Below are 15,919 nucleotides of genomic sequence, written 5' to 3' on the forward strand. Positions count from 1 at the left end.
AAAGCATATTTTATTTCCTTCTTTCATTTATTAAAGCATTGCAAACCCAATTATTTTATATTTTGTATNTCAGCATGGTGGGTCCTGAATCATAAACTTGCCTGAGTGAGGTCAGGCCTGAGTTTATAAATTCTCTGGAGAAAAAGTCTACGTTCAGACTCTGTTTTTCATTCTGAGCATCAAGGATTCTGGCTTTCTGTCAGAATCCTATTTCTATTTCGTCATTCCACATGGGCCCAATATTTATCTTCTGTCATTTTGAGGCCATTTAAGCTAAACCTCTTGATTAATGAGATGGGCATGTGCTTTTAGGGCAGCCAAAGCCTTAGCTTAACTATTTTGGTTTCCATTCTCCTTTAAATTTCCCTTGGAGATTACCCTAGTTTTTCAATTTCCTCATATCCACATTTTAAAGTATGTAAAATTTATATTTCTTCAGCAGTTTGCATTTATTTTTAGAGCAAGAATTTGTTTCTAATTATCTATTTTGTTATTTTGTCGGAAACAGATTTTAAGAAATGTCTTAAAGGTCAACTAGACCCATATACAGTGTTTGGATTCTCCAACTTCTAGTAATACCACCATTTGTTGAAACTTGGTGTGTTCTAGGCAGTTTGCTAAGTGTTTTCATGCATTATTTCACTTATTATAACAAAAAAACTCAAGAATTAAAAAAAATTATTTATAATTCATAGGAGACATGAGGCTCTGAGAGGTAAAATAACTTGCACATGTTTACATATGCCAAGGAACCAACTGCTAAATCAGAATGCAAATGAAAACTTTTTTTTTTTTTTTAACACTTCAGAGATCATTTGTTCCTCTTGCATGGTATTTCCTCCCTACTACAGCTTTGGTACCAGATGTTTACTCAGCTTATTCTTAACTGCTAATAAAAATGACTGGCTTCCTGTTTTTTCAGATAAGTCATTCCATGTGGATGATAATTAATTCAGTATTAACTCACTATTTGTCATTCTTCTTTCCTCAACTAGTGGTGAGTTAAAATTCTGGGCTCATACCAGGTTGTCAGCACTTTAATACTTCAGGTTCACTGAATCTTTTTACTTTTTCTCTACTTCCTCATAGAAAACTTTTTAATTTTTTCCCTCATCCTTTCTGGTCATTCCATTCTGAATCAGTCCCAGTTAATATCACTTGAAAAAAATGTGTCATCAAGAACTGACTATAATTCCCAAGGTATGAGATGAACAGTGATGTGTGGATTTGACTGACATTTCTTGAATCTAAATTCCTTTATTCACCATGTGTTAGAACTCTTTTAGAAAATCACATTTGCCACATTTTTATTTTCCCTTTCTGTACATTTGGTCTGTATCTCTAAGTTTTCCCCATGGGAGCCAGCTCACATTTCAAAGTTCACCAATAAGTTACATGTCTTACAGCTAGAGACTATCTGTGCCTTATTGAGATATTTTAACATTTTGGTAGATAAATGGCAAGACAAGCTTTGAATGAATGTCATGTTAAAATTATGATATATTCTATAATGCAAAGTTTGGCTTAGTCTGTCATTTGTTCGTGTTGAGGTTGATCAAGACCATCTTTTTAGTCAAAGCCTGGCTCTGAGAATTGGCAAAGAAGATGTCAAAGATGATTCCTAGGGTTTCTTGCTAATTCAGTGGGTGGGTGATAGTGACGGTTGGACTCTGTGTAATGTAACTGTATACTGTGAGATGTTTGGGTTGAGATTATATTTAATTCTGAAGTTCAGGAGAAATGTAAACTATCAGACTCATAAACTTGAAAGTTGTCAGTGGATAAGAGATATATTCATTTCCTATTGCTGCTGTAACAAATCACCACTGACTTAAGGGATTAAAATAATGTGAATTTATTATTTTATAGTTCTGGAGGTCAGAAGTCGGAGATCAGTTTCACTGGGCTAAAATCAAGGTATTGGCAGGCCTCCATCCTTTCTGGAGGAGAATCAGTTTCCTTCCATTTTCCAGCTTCTAGAGGCTCCCACATTCCTCAGCTTGTGGCCCCTTTCATCATCTGCAAAGCCAGCAGCATGACATCTACTCTCTTTTCCAAACTCTGATTCTGTCCTTACATTCTTCCTTTCTCTGACCCTCCTTCCTCCCATAAGGCTCTTGTGATTATATTGGTCCTGCTCAGAGAATGCAGGATAATATCTTCATTTCAAGATCTTTAACTCACTCATCCTGAAAAGTCCTTTTGCTCTGTAAGGTAACTTATGAACAGGTTCTGGACATTAGCATATGGCCATCTTTGGGAGGCCATTATTCAGTCTACCATAGCAGGGAATTGAAACTATGGAACTATTAGACTGAACAAGGAGTATGTGTAGACTAATAAGAAAATACAAAGAAGACAATGACTCGAGCAACAATGGTCTTTAAAGAGCAACAGAAGAAAGAGGCCTTAATTAGAGGATCATATGAAAGAACACTAAGGAAGGGTGGAGGGAACCATGAGATCAGGGCATAACTATACATAAGACCAGAGGAGGAGAGGTTTTTGAGAAAGAAAATGTAGTCAAGAGTGCTGATTCTTTAAAGATGTCAAAGAAGAGTAGCTATTGTTTGACTTATCTATTAAAAGTTTCCTGAGAGTTCATGGAAAAAAATTTTTTTGTTCAGAACTCTGCTATAGAAGTCAAAATCATAGTGTATTTTCAAAGAATTTTCTTGAAAATATTAAAAATTTAGAAATCTCTGACATTTACAGACTTACAACTTAGCATCCTGAACATCTGAACTATTCAGCGCTGCTTATACCCTCAAGCAGCATGTTGTAACAGAAAGACTTCCTTATTACAAGCATTCTTGTTTAAACTATATCTCTATCACAAAAGGGCTATGTGTCCTGGGCAACATACTTAACCTTTCTCAACACTAACTCAGAGTTCTTTCCTGTAAATTAGGATAATAATATTTAATTTGCAGAGTGATCATTAGTATTCAAATAAGAACAATATACCTGGAACACAGTAACACTTCAATAAATGATACTATTATTATTACCATTTTGGAAGTACTTTCTAAAAATATATAATATATATGTCATATATTACACATATATATTATATTATGTAATATATATATATATATATATATAATATATAGCACCATATATAGCAACTATTATAGTGTCTCAAGTTGTTCTGGATTTCAAACCAGAAGTGAGGCCAGCAAAAATATGTGCTTGCCTTAACAGACTTAAATTCAGGCCAGTAATTTGACTCTCAGTGAATACACACTCCCTTTGGGAAGAATATCAAATGGGATGGCATTTTTGTTTTCTCTCATCACCAGTGAAATCAGCCATTGTCGGGATTTTGGCAGATAAAAGTTTCAGAGTTGCTCTGCCTAATATTTAAGTCCCTGATCTGCACCTATCCATCATCTACTGGAACAGATCAGTCTGGGAGTCCATCTTTGCTGCTTAATTCCTCTCTGCTTCCCTCAGTGAATTTATCCTGGACACAGGGGGAATTCTTGAACGTGATGGGTTTTTTCAGGCTTCTAGATTTTTCTTTCCTCAATCAGGACACTTATCCCATCTGCCTACCATCGAGATTCCATTTGGCCTTCATAGATGAACTCAAATGCTCTTCCTCCATGAAGGCTTTCCATGGCCCCTATGCAGAACTGATTATTCCTTCCTAAGTACTTAGCACGACACCCAGCTGCATCTCTGTTTAACATCAGCCTCTTTTGGCCTTGGATGTAAGCTGATGGTTTCTCTGTATTTTTTGTCTCCGCAATATTTAGCATTTCTCTCTGATCACAAATTATCTTTTTCAGCAGAGCATCTTCCCTCAAGCCTAGCAGAGTGATAGCTATATGGTAGGAACTCAGTAGTGGCCCATTTCCCAAATAATTGTTCAGCAAATACTTGCTACAGTACTAACTTTTCCTATTAATGAAGAGAATTGATGGGAGGGCAACAAGAGGCAAGAACTGCTTCTGTTCAGCTTTAGAACAAGGAAGCTTAGTAACCTAGATGGTTAATTCATCAGGATGATAATCAGAATGGTCTGTATACACAGATGCATTTTGCAAAAGGCAGAAATAGATCTGTCGTTTCACTCTGTTTTCTCCAAGACTCCAGTGGCATTGAAGAAAGCAGGTGAAACTAATTTAATGTTCTATTTAAATCGTTCAGGTATTTTTATTTGCCCAAAGCAAAATATCTCATTCAATAAAGGCATGTCAGGACCTCAAATGGATGATAGCCAGGTGAAAAGTTTGCCTGCATAGATAATGAGGCTTAAAGTTCTAAGTTTGCTGCTGCAGATTAGCACTGGATTCAAAGGATTGGGAGGGAGAAAGGACTGGGTTTAGAATCAGTAATAACATTCAGTTCTCCCCTTGCCCTGACACCTCTGGATCACAGAGCTCCTTGCAAATGAGTTCTCTCATTACAGGTTTTTTGTTTGTTTGCATCTAAATGAGATGAAGCTAAAGTCTGGTCAAACTCAGAATCTCACAGACGCTGATTCCAGAATATGCACAGCACACATTTTTGACTAGAGACCTGATAGATTTGCAAGTGAAATGTTCTTTGGCCTTATTCAAGAAGTGACTTTCATGAGATATTGTGCTCACTTATGTAGGAAACAGAACCTTTTTAGTTCAGCAAGATGCTTTGGATTGTCATATTCACCTGACCCAAAGGCATTTGTTCATAGGAATTAGGGGAAACATAGGTGATATTTAGTTTTTATGTACACAGAGGTCAATAAATTGTGATCTAATGGCCTAATAACAATTTGTGTCTGAGCACATCTTGTCCAACGCCAATGCTAGAGGCAAAGTACTGCAGGAAAAGAGACGAGATAAGAATACGTGGTATAATGTAGAATAATTCTAAATTCTAAAATTTGGAATGTAATTAAAGAACAAAACTAAGGTGTTACAGACTCATCGGGTACTGCCACCACAGATAGAGCTAATTTGATGAATTTAAAAGCATAGATCCAGATTAGAAAGTAGGACAGAAAGGGGAAAGGGAAGGTTTTATTGGTTTCCTGTAGAAATGAGTCCAAAGTTTTTAGATTGGCATCATAATATCAATCCAGCTACACTGGCAAGTTTATCTGTAAATTCTTGCCTTCATGACATTCATTCTCCAGCCAAAATAGGTCATGTACCACTGTGCCTTTCACACATGCTCACATCTCCTTAAGCCTCAAGTACTGTCCTTGCAGAATCCCTAAAAGTTTCTGAATAGTTTTTAAGTCTCTCAGTTGACTATCCTGGTAGAGGTGAGCAAGAAATACTTGAAACTATGAAAATAAATGTACCCAGAACAGTTTGGACTAAAGATGTAACTTTTTGTGTCATCAACATAAGAGTCAGAGTAGAAACAATGCATGAATGAGTTCAGTCAAGAGAGAATATAGTAAGTGGAGAAAAAGCTATCAGAATTATCCATATGTCTTTCAGCAGAAAGGAAAATTAAAGCAGGGAAAGAGTAGAGACTTTCTTTCACAAAGTAAGCACAGGGAGAAAGTTTAAAAATGCGGGTGATCATATGTGTTAAGTACAATAGAAAAATCAAGGAACATTGAGAGTGAGGAAATTCCTGCTGGAGTGGAATATTGGAAATTAAATTTGGTATCAGAGGCTTGTTACCATGGTGGAGATAGGATCAGATTCACATAAAGTGAGGAGAGAATGAGAAGGATGCAGGGGAGGCAGCTAAGTAGAGAGAACTCTTGAGAATTTAAGTGTTTGCAAAAAGGAAACAGATGGGACAATAGCTTGAAGGCTGATCTGGGATTCATACCACTCCTTTGGTAAAATTTCTCAGTAACATTGTCATCATACATCGTTTTCCTTTCAATAAGGAACCATTTAATGGTAGCAACAGTGCCTCTTTAAAGCAGTACTCTACTGGTCTTTGCTCTTTGAAATAAAGCATCAAATTAGGTTTGGAGGGAACTTTGATCTTCCTAAGACTTAAAGTTGCAAAATTATTCTGATTGGTCTTTAATCTCCTTTAAGTCTTTGATTTCTATTATTTGTTTTAAATGAAATACATTAGTTAGTTGTCTGCCTTTCCCTTTCTATCATTTGTCCCACATCCCACCCTCAACCCTAGCCTTCCAATTCCTTCCTGCCAATTTCCATTGAATCAATGGTTCAGGACAGAAAGCCAGCTAGCCAAACTTCCTTCTCTCTTTGCACTTCTCCCCACTTGACATCCTTTAACCAGTCTTTCACAAGGATCTTCTGAAACCCCCTCTGTGCCCCAAACACAGACCCCATTACTTCTGCTTTTGCATCTCCTCAGTCAAAAGTGGATGGTGCGTCTCAGACTCTCTTCATCCATGAACCAAATCCAAATTTGCATCAGTGCCAGAAAAACTGAGCAGTCTATTCAAACAAAGGGTATCAATGCAATGTGTACTGTAAACATTTTTTCAAAATGTGGGTTCAAGGAGGAGGATGAATTTCAAAAGCGTGATGACTTTAGTGCAAATTAGGGGAAGCTTTCTATCCAAAAATTGCTTACCATTTATTGTCCTGAGTATCTGATGCAGGCACTCATGGCTCCCAAGAATTCCTAAGCTGGGTTAGTGGGGTCATGTTAGAAATCCCACACTACAAAATGACTTGAGTCCAGTGAAATCTCATTAGGGTTAGAAATCCTTAATATTTTGATTTTTGTTTTCTGAAATTGATTTTATTTTCTTATAATTTCAGTTCATCTAAATTTTGCATTCTCTGCATGTGATGTTTGACTGTACCATTGACTGTTATGGGAATTCAGCATTATATGTCTCTCTCTACACTGTGGTGCACTTAAACTGTGTAATTTTTATACTAAAAATGTAGAATAAAGACTATTTTGAAGATTTAAAAAAATATTTTCCTTTCAAAGCATTCTTAAAGGCTATGTGTGCCTTATACATGGTTGTATCCTGGAGAAAGACCTAAATTCTGCACAAGTAACTAAATCTTGGTGGCTTCTATATTTGTCATTTGAAAATCAGGATATCAATTACTGCTTTTTAAATGTATGTTGTAAAAATTCCCAGAAATGTAAGATATTTTAAACTTCAAAACCTATTTAAAATAGATTACCGTCATTATAATTAGCTATGTAATTTCTTTAAAAATCTAGTACAAAAGATTTTAAAAGATATTTTAAAAATTTTAGTAGCAAAAATTTTATGAGTAACAATTTGAAATTAAATTTAAAAAATAGCCATTTATGAAATACTGACACCATATGCCTGGCAGAGGAATATATATTTAAATGAATTATCTTACTTCATCTTCTGTAAGAAGGTAAGTATATGATGAGGTAAATATAGTTTTGCTCATTCATTTTATAGATGGGGAGAAAATCTTTGCAATATTTACTAGTACTCTCAAATTCACTTAAAGGGTTAGAGAGAAGTGAGGATTCAAAGCTATGTTATGAAGTTAATATCCATGTTTCATAATCAAATCTGAACATTTGTTTCCTAAAGTTTCCTTACATGTACAAACAAGAAATCTAGCAAAAGAGCTGCTTGATTTAACTGGACATGTTAGTTAAAATAAATACCTGTATAATTATGAACTGAGTTCAAAATTGAGGAAGAAATTTAACAAATTAAAAGGTTCCCAGGGGTTTTCTGGGCATGAGTCTCTTTAGATTTCCTGTGTGTTGCTTGTAAAAATGAGCATCAGAAGATCTAAATGAAATATATTAACACCAAACTCACTGTAAACTTATTTTACTACCTAATTCCTGTTTCTTATTAAACTGTTCCAGTCTTCCTTCTTTCTCCCTAAGGTGGGTGTGATGAGGGCTGGCATATGCTAATCAACCAATTGGGTCCTATTCCCTAATTAAATACTCTCAGGTATATTGAGAGATATAATTAGTAAGCATTTATTCATATATTTGAAAGTACCATGTGAAAAAAATGTATCACTACTCTCACTACAAAAATTAAATTCTACTTTTACTGGGGACAGAGAAGATAGAAGGCAAGGATAGAAAGATAATGAGGATGAATGGAAAGGAAAACAATTTATTACAATTTAAGGCCTATTATTTCCTTTAGGGAGAAGAGGTGGTGCAAGGTAATGGTTAAGACTTAGGTTTGAATGTGCGGGCTCTGCAACTTACCAGCAATGTAATTTTTGACAAGATACTTAACTGTTCTGTGCCTTAATGTCCTCATCCATAAAATAGGATTTTGAGATTCTTAAATGTAAATGTAAATGTAAAAGAGTTATAATAACCCTAGCATATAGAAAATCCTAGATATATTATTATTATTATTTTCTGAATTATTCTGAAGGTCTGTCTTGATTTTTTTCTTCATAAATAGCCAAACATACACTGGCATCAAGAAAAATTAGATTTTTAACTCTATTTATTACCAAAATAAAGCTCTTTGAGGCAAGTATTAATTCAAGGTAATAATATTGGAACTTCTTCTAAGTAGAAGAGTTCTTCTGTTGCAATCCATCCACTCATTTATTCATATTTATTCAACATTTATTGTCTATTACATGCCTGTTACCCTGTATATACAGCCGTCAATTGCTCCTCTCCCTCTATGTACATCACTCCTCACATCAAAAGCTGGAGTCTACTCTTCCCTCTCTTTGAATCTGACTGATCTCGCTTTCACAAATAAAATGCAGAAGATATGTTGCACCAGTTTCTCTTAGCTTTTAAAGCAACTGCCAGTTTCTGCTTCCTCTCTTTCGGGAGCCAGCTTCTATGTAAGATGTTGAGCTAAGCTGACTCTGTGTACTCTGAAAAAGCCTAAGCCAGACATGTAGAGAAGCTATATGAAGAACAGAGATAGGCTCATCCAGTCCCTACTAGTTCTAACCATCCCAGACTCGTGAAAGAAGAAGCAATCCTACATTGCTAACCCTTCGGCTGCCTAAAACTGCCCAGCTAAGTCCAGCCCAGATTGCAGATTTGTGACAAATCATAAATTGTTTAAAGCTACATAATTTTAGGGGTGGTTTGTTAAACAACAGCGGGTAACTGAAACAATGCTATTAACTCAGCATCAGTAGTACATGAGTAATGTCTCTAGTCATGAAGTTCTCAGGCTTCATAACTAGTGCTACAGATAAGATACAGCTAAGAGGTGAGATGAGATAGAAAACAGGAAAACAGAAGGGTCTTATATTTCATGTACAGTTCTCATGAAGGCAGGTCTAGACACTCAAATTTGTCAATATATCCAGAGATTAATAGTCTGCATAAATTAGAATGACAATTTAATAGTATGTTACACTGAGTGAATGGGAATATTCTAGTCAGCACATTCCTTGTCTGTTCCACAAACTAGGTGAATGGCCAGTTTATGACCAAAACGTTGCATGGTGAGCATGGAACTCAATAGGAGAAGGTAGCCCTATGCTCTTAATGGCAAATCACAAAACCAGGATAATCTGAGGCTCCTAAGTAGGATAAGCCTGATAAGGAAGGGAGAATATATGTACCAACTTCTATGAAAACCCTTTCTGTTTCTGGACAGTGCTGAACATGCATTAAGAAAATCAAACCATCTGATCTCTTTCTCAAGGCTTTATGCTGCCCGCTACTTTTAGTTAACAGTCTTTTTCCAGACAGCGTGTTCAACAACTAATTATGATTAGGTTAGCTTTTCCCATTTGCTATGATTAAATTAGTGCTATGATTAAATTAGTGATTGATACAAATATGTTCTCTTGAAACAAAACCAAGAACACTGAAATGGCTCTGGATGCTCCCAAAATTCCCCCGTTTGATTTCTGGCTAGTCCGTAGGGTGACATGTCCACATTTTTGTTACGCACATTTACATCCTAATTTTACTATCATTTACCTTGTTATCTTGGATGCATGTCTTACGATAGAAGCTTTTATGCATTTTCCCAGACTTCTTGATTGTTATTTGCTATAAGATTGCCTGAAATGTGGCTTCCCAGCCTGGATACTGAACTACCCTAGTAATCCATGTATTTCTTGGGCCCCTTCACTTTTTTCCCATAGATGACTTCACTTTTTCTTAGACACACTTATGACTCAAGGTTCTATTTGCAAAGTTTTGACACTTTTCTTTTCATACATGCATCTTCTGAAATTGCACCCCTCACAGTAACATCTGTGTTAACAACTTGTGTAGAAGGCTTTCAGGTCTGTCTAGCCATCCTTTATCTCTCCCCCAATTTCAATCCTGCTAGGTAACTTTATTGGAGATTTTACCTGCATCTTAAAAATCAACATGCCAAATATGGAATTCTCCACAATTCCCCAAACATCCCCACAAAGCTTTCCTTTGACTTCTTTATTTTCCATGTAATAGAACAGCTTGCTTTTTGTGAGCGTTCTCTCTACCTATTAACATGCAAGTCATAATCCAAGTCCAGAATTCATCTCAGCATTGTTCAAATCTCTCTCTTCCATTTTCACCTCCAGCACCCCAGTTAAGGCTCATGTACTTCTCTACTAGGACTGCTGCAAAAGATATTTAACTTTTCTCTCTGCCTCCTGCTTTTTCAAACTCCAAATGAGTCCATGAAAACTGCCAGACAGCTCTTCTTAGCCACTCTCCAATTATTCACTGCTTAAAATCCACCAGGGCTCTTCTTGGTTTACCAAGTGAAACCCACATTTTCAATTTGACTTTCCAGGCCTTCCATAAACATTTAATCTCATTACTCCCATACGTGTACCCTGTATTCTGAGCAAATTGGAATCTGGTGGTGTTATTAACTACATCACATATTTTTTTTCAGTTCTGTGTTTTTGCTCTTCTCTCCACGTACAAAATTCCCTGCCTCCATCTTCCTACCTAAAAAAAAATAGTAATATATACCTTTGAGGCACACTGCAAATACAGGCGCTTTCATAAAAATTTTCATAATCCTTTCTACTCTCTCCTTTTTGAATATTTATAGCAGTTTGTCTCTGTCTCTTGTAACATTACTTGCAACTTCAGTCATTTATGCACCAGATTACCCAATCTTTTCCACCAGGCTCTAGGGTCCTTGAAGAAAGTAGCTGTGCCTTTTTCAATTTTACAGTCTTAATGACTTGCACAGTGCCTGGCACATTGTAGAAGCTTCAAGATGTTTCTTTAACTTGGAATAGATGAGAGCTAAGTGGACCACATGCGGATCAAGTCCATGACCTTAGTCTCATTATCACTGAAGCCTGGCCACAAGAAAAATATGAAAAGTGGCAAACATTCTTGTTATATTTAAGCTATAATTAAAGTACATTTAATTCTCAAGACAAGTTCCAGTTTAGTGACCCTGAAGAAGAATAGAGAATGTCCTCTATTCATTAACTGAATAGGGATTAATGCAAGTTCCTCTAGGAATTTCCATTTTAAAACAGTCAATATTTGCCCAAACTGAAAACAGACATAAGTGCCTAGAGATAGAGACATAGGGAGTCATGAAGTTTTAAAAATTTATATGCAGTTGACTAGCCAGAAAAGGTTACTACCTATATTCCGAGACCTGCTTTAAGTATTGGAAAGGGTAAAAAAAATTAAAAAAAAAAAGAGTCAAATATACGATTACTATTCTTAAAGAGCAGATACATATATATGTATAATGCATATACACACATATACATGTGTAAATATAGGAAATAAAAATATGTATGAATATGTTTAAATATATGAATACATAATTTTAAAATATGTATATTTTATATACGCATATATACATGAAATAAGTGAAGGGAAGCACAAACATATACATATGTATATTACACATATGTGTATTTTTATTGCTTACTTACAACAGTTTGTAGTCTACTTGCTGTTTACTGTTCATGACATACTTCTATGCGCCTCTCTGCCATAGAGCTTTTATCTCTTTATACCTGGATATTCATCAATTTATGGCAATCTAGGTCAGCACCAGCAATGTTTTTCTCCAAAGGGCTAGATAGTAAATATTTTGTCCAGGAGGCCACATTTGGTCTCTATTAGAACTACTCAACCCTGTCATTGTAGTGGGAAAACAGCCACAGACACTACATAGATGGATGAGTGTGGCTGTGTTCACAGGTGTACAAAACACAAAACAGGCTAGAATTGGCTCTTTGCTGATCCAGATTATTTGCAGACTCCAAAGCTTTCTCCATCCAGGAATTCTTCCATATTCGTCTCTATCTTACTTGAATTCCTCACTGAATTTTTTTCCCTTGGCAAAGGTATAGACTTATTTAATATTAACACTGAAAGGGACAGGGGAGAGAGATTGGAGTCTGAAAAAGATGAAGAAAATGGGATGTTTGACTCAGGGCACTGCAACAAGAGAAATGGAATACCGAGGAAGGGGGGTGCATCTACCAAATAAAATCTTCCTCTAATTCTTTCTTTGGGATGCAGAGAGACTTGGGTGAAACCCAGCTACTTTCTAACACAATGCAAACTTTCTTATTCATTATGGACAAAATAACCACTGACATAAAAAAGAAATAAGCAAAAGAGTCAGTTCAATGCCCCCTGAACCTTTAATATCAGGGGAAAAGTAAAACCCTCTGAGCAAGAAGGAAGTCAGCTGAGGAAGAGGTGATAACATGTAACTTCCTTCTTATTTTTGTGAACTTGCTGCTCTGAGTTGGCCTGACCTTTGGGGACAGCAGTAAGGTAGGAAAAGCAATTCAATAGGCGGACTGCCTAGACTGCTTGGAAACACAAGGAGATTGAACATGAGTCCTGTGGGTCAAAATTCTTGTTATAATGCATTTCCTTTCCAAGAGCTATGCCAGAGTAGACCAGGTAAAACAAGGTGGATATGCAGGTCATATGTCTCATCACTGAACATTTGTCAGGCTCAAAGTCAGCAGTACCAAAAATTCCCTGAGGCATCTGATAGTCATTTAACCTTTAATAATCTTTAAACCTTGCATTTTAATTTTCCTCATTATGACTCTTTTTCTTTCTTTCTTTCTTTTTTTTAATTTGTGGAATAAACTCCTTCTAAATTCCTATCTTTCTATTCAGAACTCCTTTCAGGTGGAATTAACTGGGTAACATTAGGCCTTGCAACTAGTTAATTTTTAGTTGCATGGGTGCATTTTTATTAGAATGCTAATATAAATTAAAGCTTTGAATAAAGCCTTAAATTCTGATTGATCTTAATTGATCAAATGTCTTCTAGATTCTTGGTTACTTTCACTCTTGTGGTTCAAAGAATGCACATTTCAAGTTTTATCCCATTTTCTCTTTTCCTTCACAAAGTCTTTCTCTTAAGATCCCAATAACCAGCACAGTTTTCCCTTAATTCAATAAGTATTTAATTTGGCACCATTCTTACATGCACCAAATTCCTTTGTGCACCAGTATTTACCACTGTGGGTGGAAATTAACCACTTACCACACCTATTGCTCTTCTTTCCTGGGTATAGAGGTAGGCTGCATTTCCCAGTCACTCCCTGTTTAGTGCAAACATATGACAGAAACCAGTGAAAAGTGGTGGGAATGATGGGTGTCCTTTTCAAATCTGGTCTATAAAGATCTCCCATATTATCCTTATTCTTTCCTGCCCAAGGACTTAGATGCCCTGAAAGATGGTGAGAACATGAAATGGAAGGAAATTGGGTCCCTAAATCACCACATGGAAGGCTCATTTTTGAGAACTTGCAGCTCTGAGTTGGCTCAACCCTTGCAGACACTAGCAATGAGCAAGAAATTGAATGTTATTTATTATTTATTAAGATTACTAGAGATTGGTCTGTTACAGCAGCTGGCATTACCCTAATTTATATACCACTTAACACTATTACCCATTACTCTCCAGGATGCTTTCTATGAGTTCATTGTTCCCTCTTCTGTAACTCTCTTCTTTTTCTAGTTGGAGCCACTTGACCTCAATTGAGAGAGATTTTGAAATACAAAGCAGTGAAATATTGCAATCACTTTCATTCTATGTAATTTTGACAACAAACCTGAAACCGTTACTGTTTATCTTTACAAATGAAGACAAGGAGTATAAAAAAGTTAAGTGGTTTTTTAAAATTACATAGCTAATGAATGAAAGACCAGTATTCAAATACAATCTGATCTAGTGCCAAAGCTCAGGCTTTTTATATTATGTCACTTTAAAAAATAAACAAACATGTTCCAGGACCTCTAAAGAGCCTACACTATTATCACTACTCCCAACAATCTCTTTCTCAACCTACAATGAACATGAAACTTCTGGGGGACCATTTATGGCCTGTGGTGTCAGTAAAGCATTTAAGGATCAAAGGATAATGAGAAAAATATCTTAGGGAAAAATATTTCCCTAAACTTTATTAATAACTTCCCTTGGACAAAGTCCAGGAAGTCTGGTTATGCTGCTTTCTGCACTCCAGAGGACTAACTGTGATTCCACCATGGCACCGAGGCCAATGAGAACATTGTAAAACTTTTAAACTGAAAAAGCAGAAATCAAGACAAAACTCCATTGATTTAAAAAGAAGTTGTTAAATACGCTTCTTAAATGTGAGAACTCCATAAATTATGAGTTCCCCGGGGGTGAAGTGACACATGACATCGTAATCCACATCATCTTTATATTTATAGATAAAACAAGAGTCACATATCTTTTTGTAGAATGCCACTATGTCCAATCTAGCACCTTTATTATGAGTCCCATCATTGTTCTCACTTTCCATTTGCCTTGTAATGCTCAGTGAGGAAGCTGTTGTTATCCCTTTTTGCAGTGAAAGAGAGCTAAATCACTGAATCTCAGCTAAATTAATGATTTTTTTTTCATTTAAAATGAAAAAATGGCAAATGAATAGTTCTAAGATTGGGCATTTATTGAGTTCCTACTATGTACCAGCTATAAATTTGATAAACATTTTATACTATATTGACCTTTTTAAAAATACTTACTGATATCTGACTATTTACCAAGTACTATTCTTTGTGCATGCTGATATACAGCCATGAGCTAGATGGACAATGTTCTTACTTTGAGGATGCCTATAACAACCCTTTAAAAAATATGTTTACCATTCTACTACAAATGATGATTAAGGATTACAATAGTTAAAAACTTAATCTAAGACTCACATAGCTGAATTTAGACATGCCGTAATTCAAACTCATGATCATTTGATATAAAGTTAGAAATAAGCCTGTTATTCAGGATGTGGTTAGGGGCAAAATATGGGGGAAAATAGAAAATTTTGTAATCTGACGGAAATAATAATCTCACTAATAAAACAGTACTTATGTTTTTAAAAAACTCAACAGAGTATAATTTAGGGGAAAATGTACTGGTCAAATAATCATACTTACATTAGTAATTTTGAACACTAAGAAAAAGGGGGTCAGGAAGGTTTTCATGGAGAATTCCACTGGGTGTAATATGCCTACAAAGATGTGAAGAGAAAAATGACTGTCCAGGGGAGAGATAACACAGAAAATGTGAAAAGGGAGAGATTTATGTTTGAATCATAAGAAGTAAAGAATAATGTAGCTCATTTAAAAAAAATGGGATATTTTGGGATATGGTATTGAAAGCCAGGAGAGGAATTTATATTTTTTTAAAGATTTATTTATTTATTTTAGAGAAAGGGAGGGCAAACAAGTTGGGGGGGGGGAAGAGAAAGAATCCTGAAGCACACTCCCTGCCGAGCACAGAGCCTGACACTGGGCTCAATCTCAGGATCCTGAGATCATGACTTGAGCCAAAATCAAGAGTTGGCCACTAAACCAATGGGGCCACCCAGGAACCCCAGGAATTCATATTTTTAAGGAGGGTATTTGGAAGTCAGTGCATTGATGATTGTTCAAAAGTAAAGTATAAAATTATCTTCAGGAGGGAGAGGTCAAGACATCAATAGAGGAGGCTCCTGATCTTTCTTCCTCCCAAAGATGCTACAAACATACACCTACACATAGAGCAGTTCTCTCTGAAAGAAATCCAGCAACTAGGTGAGTGACTCCTACACACTGG

This window comes from Ailuropoda melanoleuca, chromosome 4, assembly GCF_002007445.2.
Source record: "Ailuropoda melanoleuca isolate Jingjing chromosome 4, ASM200744v2, whole genome shotgun sequence".
In the NCBI taxonomy this organism is placed as follows: domain Eukaryota; kingdom Metazoa; phylum Chordata; class Mammalia; order Carnivora; family Ursidae; genus Ailuropoda; species Ailuropoda melanoleuca.